The following is a 5,343-nucleotide window of genomic DNA, read 5'->3' as shown; positions in this document are numbered from 1 at the left end:
CAGCACGCCGCCATGTTCCCACCACGATGATAGTGGACTGAACCCTGAACTGTAAGCTGCCACTTCAATTAAATGTTTTCCTTTCTAGGAGTTGCCCTGGTCATGGTGTCTCTTCACAGCAATAGAAACCCTAACTAAGACACTGCCTCTACCTTTCTACCCTCAGTTCTCTCTCCTACTTTCCTATCACAGGTATATTACTTTCTCTGTCTCTCTCCCTTAAAGCTTCCTTTTCTCCTCTCTTGAGAGCCCTTCTAGTTTCCTGACCTCTATGTACATTTACACACACACACACACACACACACACACACACACACACACACACATATATGAAGCTAAGGGCTGGCACGATGACTCAGTGGATAAAACTGCTTGCCTGATACGCCTCATGACCCCACACACTTGGGGGAAGTGGATAACTAACTCACTAAAGTTGTCCTCTGACCTCCACATTTATGCTATGGCACATGTATGCCCTCAAACACAACCCCCCACACCAGTAATAAATAAATTAAAAATGGAAAGTGCAGAAGCAAAGAATCACACTAGAAAGTGAACAAATCAGTTTTTCTGAACCCCAGTAACATCATTTTTAAAAATATCTTGCAGTCCTATCAATTTTTCTCTGCAAATTTTATAACTTTATCTTTGTAGCTGAATAAAATTTCATTGTGTTTATATATCACATTTTCATTACCCATTCATCTGTTGTTGAACATCAAGAATGATTTTATTTTCTAACTATGGTGAATATATCAACAGTGAACATGGATGTGCCAGGTATCTCTGTGGAAAGATGAAGAGTCCTTTGAGTATATGACCAGGAATGGTATAGTCAGGTCATATAATATTTCTATTTTTAGCCTTTTGAGAAACCTCCCATACTGGCTACATCAGTTTATACTTCTGCTAACAAAAATAAATGTTTATTTCCCCACATAAAAGTACGTGGGGTATTTGCTAGTTTTTTTTTTTAATAGTAAACATTCTGACTACATGAGATAGACTTTAAAGTAGTTTCAATTTGAATTTCATTGATGGCTAAGGATATTAACCATTTTAAAACAATTATTAGCTATATGTATTTATTTATTTGAGAACTTTGGTTCTATGGCCCATTTTCTTTGGGTTAATTGTTCCCTTGTCATTTAATATTTTAGTTATTTTTATATTCTAGGTATGAGTACTGTGTCCTTTAACTGGGGAACTGAGAACATTAATTATTCAGAGTTATTACTGAAAGACGTATATTAGTTCCTGTCATTTTGATGATTTTGTAGTTTGGTGTTTTCCTATATTCTCTAGTTTTGTCATTATTCTAGTGGGGTTTATTCACTAGCCTCATAGGTGTATTTATCTTTCTCTTTAGTCTGAAGGATTCCTTCAAGTATCTTTGGAAGAGCTGGCTTATTTAGAGGTCATGAGTTATATATATATATATATATATATATATATATATATATATATATATATAATTGTGGAAAGCTTTGCTTTTCAATTTTGACAGATAGTTTTGCTGGGTATAATAGCTTCGATTGTTTTGCTGGGTATAATAGTCTGGATTGTTTTGCTATGTATAATAGTCTGGGTTAGCAATTGCTAGTCCCCTTCCCCGCCACACACACATGTATATATTGAGAAATCTGCTCTTATTATGATGGTTTTCCCTTGGTGATCCCCTATTTATACTTTCTTTTTTATTGAAAATAGATATTTTCATACAATATATTCTGATTACAGTTTTCCCTCCTCCAACTCTTTCCAGATCCTCCTCATCTCCCCATAGACCCAAATCCACACCCTTTCTTGCTTTCTCTAATTAGAAAACAAACAGGCACATAGCAGCAGCAACAACAACAACAATAATAACAAATAGGACAAAATAAAGAAAGAACTAGAAAAAACAAAGAGCTAACAGAAAAACACATATAGATGCAGAAACACTCAGAGAGAAATTCCATAAAAAATGAGAAACCATAATATATAAGTGAAAAGCCTGTGGGGTGAAAAAATTCTCAGACAAAACATTATGAGACAAAAATAAAACTCCCAAAATTCTACTGGGTTAATTTTGTGTTTGGCCATCTACTAATGGGCATGGGGCCTGCCCTTAAGTATGGACTGGACACCCAGTGAGATTCAAATGGAGAAAACTAATTTTTTCCTTTGCCAGTACCATCAACAGTAGATATCTTCTATGCTAGGGATGGGGGCTTGTGTCCACTTCCCCTCTCAGCACTCAGATCCCATCTGTGCAAGCCCTGTGCATGCTGCTACAGTCTCTGTGGATTCATATATGTAAGATGAATTGCTAAACGGTCTTATTAGTAAAAAAAAAAAAAAAAAAAAAAAACAAACAAACACCTGGAACCAGATATTGGGGTGAGAACTGAGAGATTAGAGAAGCAGAAAGAAGCTAGCCATGTTCTTACCACGAGGAAATCCTCAGCCAAAGAGAGAGTTACTTCCTGTGTACTACTCATGCCTATATCCTTTCTGTGTCCTGCCATCTCACTTCCTCTACATCACTTCCTCTTTCCACCCAGCTCTATCACTTCCTGTCTGTCTGTACGGACCTCCAGACCTTTATGGTTAACTAGTCCTGGGAATTAAAGACATGTGCCACCATGCCTGGCTCTGTTCCCAATGTGGCCTTGAATTCATAGAGATCCAGAGGAATTTCTGCCTCCCAAATGCTAGGATTAAAGGCGTGTGCTACCATTGTCTGACTTCTAGGTTTAATATAGTGGCTGGCTTTTCCCTCTGATCTCCAAATAAGCTTTATTGGGGTACACAAATAAAATATCACCACATATATGTGTATCAATCAGCTATGTTGTGTCTAAAAGGATTTGTTTCCTTGGTGTCCAGAGAGTGAGAGACCTTGGAACACTCAGTCCTAAATGGGATGTTTCCATTAAATCTCTCCTCTCAGGGAACTCTGAGGAAGATGAACCAGAAAGATTGTAAGATCCAATTGGGGTATAAGACACACACATATAAAACAACAACAACAACAACCCTAAGGTCTTTTTCTACTTTCAAGAAACTTCTTTTATTCTGCATATTTAGTGGTTTGATTATGGCAAGAAGGTATCATTTTCTGGTCTTCTCTTTAGTGTTTTAAATGTTTTCTTTATCTGCATTAACATATATTTCCTTAATTTGGGGAAATTTTCCTCCATGCTTTTGTTGAAAATGTTTTCTATGTCTTTAAAATGAAATCATTCTATTTCTTCTATGGCAATGATTCTTAGATTCCGCCCCCCCCCAATCATGTCCCATATATCTTGAAAGCACCACTTATATCTTTTTAGTAACTTCTCTTTGTCATTGTTAGACATTGTTCTAACAATGTTCAAAATTGTCTTTACTATAAAAGATTCTTTTGCTCACCTCTCCCTTTTTGAGACAGAATTTTACTGTGTAGGCCTGGCTGACCTAGAACTCACTATGTAGACTAGGCTGACCTTGAACTCACAGGTATCTAGCTGTCTCTGCCCAATTCCTGGGGCTAACGGTTTGACCAACCATGCCCAACTTCACGCTCTCTTTGATCCATTCTATTGTTGAGACTTTTTATGGGGCTTTTATTTCATTTATTGCATTTTTCAAATTTTCATTTCCACATTTCAGCTTCAGATTTCTTCAGAATTTCTGCTTCTTTACTGAATTACTCTTTTATATAGTGTATTGACATATATTTCATTCAGCTGTTTGCTTATGTTTTCTTGACATTCATTCAACAGTTTTGGGTCCTCTAATTTCTTTGAATATATTTGAAACCATTCTTTGAGCCCTTTTCTGGATTTTCTTATAATTTACTACCACTTATGGACTGTTATTGTAGAATTAGTAATTTTTGAGTATTTATTTTGCCTTGTTTTTTTCATGTGATTTGTGGTTTTGTGTAGAAACTTAAGCATCTGGAGTTAGGTCACTGGTTGAATTTGTTTTATTGGTTTTAATTTTGATTTCTTTATATCTGTCTTATGCTTTCAGAGGGGATATTTGTACTGTTAAAAAAGGACTTGATTAGTTTAGAGTTATCTTCAGTTAGACTGATTGTTGGGGCACTAGAAATGATTTCCAGTACTCTTCTTCAATTAGAATATTGTCTTTAAAAAAAAATCACTATCAATGAGTAGACAAACAACGGAAGCATAGTAACGGATGTTGCAGGGGAAGGGGCTTGGACTTGCCTCAGCTGAGTGTGCCAGGCTCTGGTGACTCCCCATGGGAGACCTTGACTTGGGAAATGTGGGGATGGGGGGTGGGTTAAGGGGGAAGGCTGGGGGGTGGGTAGAGGGAAGGGGGGAATCTGTGGTTGGTATGTAAAGTAACTAGAACATTTCTTAATAATAAAAAAGAAAGAAAAAAATTAATCACCTCTCTGGTGGCAATCATTTTAGGAAGTCACTGACAGCAGTGTGTGAACTAATACATTGGTTACATTGGGTCTGATTGGAGAGAAAAAGACAAAAGAAAACAAAAGACACGAGGGGAAAGTATCAGTAATTGGTATTGAGTTGACAGCAAAAAAGGTGGAGAAAGGAAATGTTTATAGAAGAGAGAACGGAGAGGGCGAAGGGGGTGGAGGAGAGGCAGGCAGCCTTGGTTAAAGAAAGGGTGACTGAAAAGGAAGAGGCAGAGTCCAGAGCCAAGGAGAGAGCCCGAGGCTGGTGGGCAACAGGAGCGGAGAGCGATGTCTAAATCAAAGGACTTGTTTTCTTCAAGCTCTTCGGGCAGCAGTGATTCTGACAGTGAAGTTGAAAAAAGTAAAGAGGAGAAAACAAGTCATTCCAGAAAAACCTGTAAAGAAACCAAAGTCTGGTGAGACTCCTGGATCTTCGGCACCATCCAGGCAGAATGGCAGTGGCCGAGACGACGACAGCATGGTTCAGACTGGAAAAACGCAGTATGCTGGTGTGAATATGTGAGTACTGTGTATAAATGCTTTACAGAAAGATTCAAAGTGATAGTAGAGAATATTGGATGGCTTCAGGGGGTGAAATGAAACTAGGGATAAAAGGTATTTCTTTAAAATGGAGTAGTAGAGCTTTCTGAAGGAACAGATTTCTTATTTAGATGAGGCAGCTGAGAAGCTGTAAAATCTGAGCCATATTAAACCTGTACTATTGTGGTTTTTTAAAATCTGTCTTTTTACACTGGATTTGTTTTCTAAATGTTGTCTTTCAAGCTGTTGTATATTTGGATTGCAGAATGATTTGTAAGACGAACACTTTTTTCTTTTTTAAATGTGCATTATTAAAATGTTGTGGGTGAAGTTAATTGTCAAGTTTATTAAAGAAGATTGCTTTGTGTGTCCTACCTACTGTAAAA

General features: G+C 37.3%; 1 pseudogene; it reads left to right on the top strand.

The window, feature by feature from the left end:
* The first annotated feature begins 4,705 nt into the window (after positions 1-4,705).
* On the top strand, positions 4,706-5,111 carry LOC143271644 (activated RNA polymerase II transcriptional coactivator p15-like; annotated as a pseudogene).
* The last annotated feature ends 232 nt before the right edge of the window (positions 5,112-5,343 follow it).

The sequence above is a fragment of the Peromyscus maniculatus genome, chromosome 2, assembly GCF_049852395.1.
Source record: "Peromyscus maniculatus bairdii isolate BWxNUB_F1_BW_parent chromosome 2, HU_Pman_BW_mat_3.1, whole genome shotgun sequence".
In the NCBI taxonomy this organism is placed as follows: Eukaryota; Metazoa; Chordata; class Mammalia; order Rodentia; family Cricetidae; genus Peromyscus; species Peromyscus maniculatus.
This window is presented reverse-complemented; position numbering and strand designations above follow the sequence as displayed.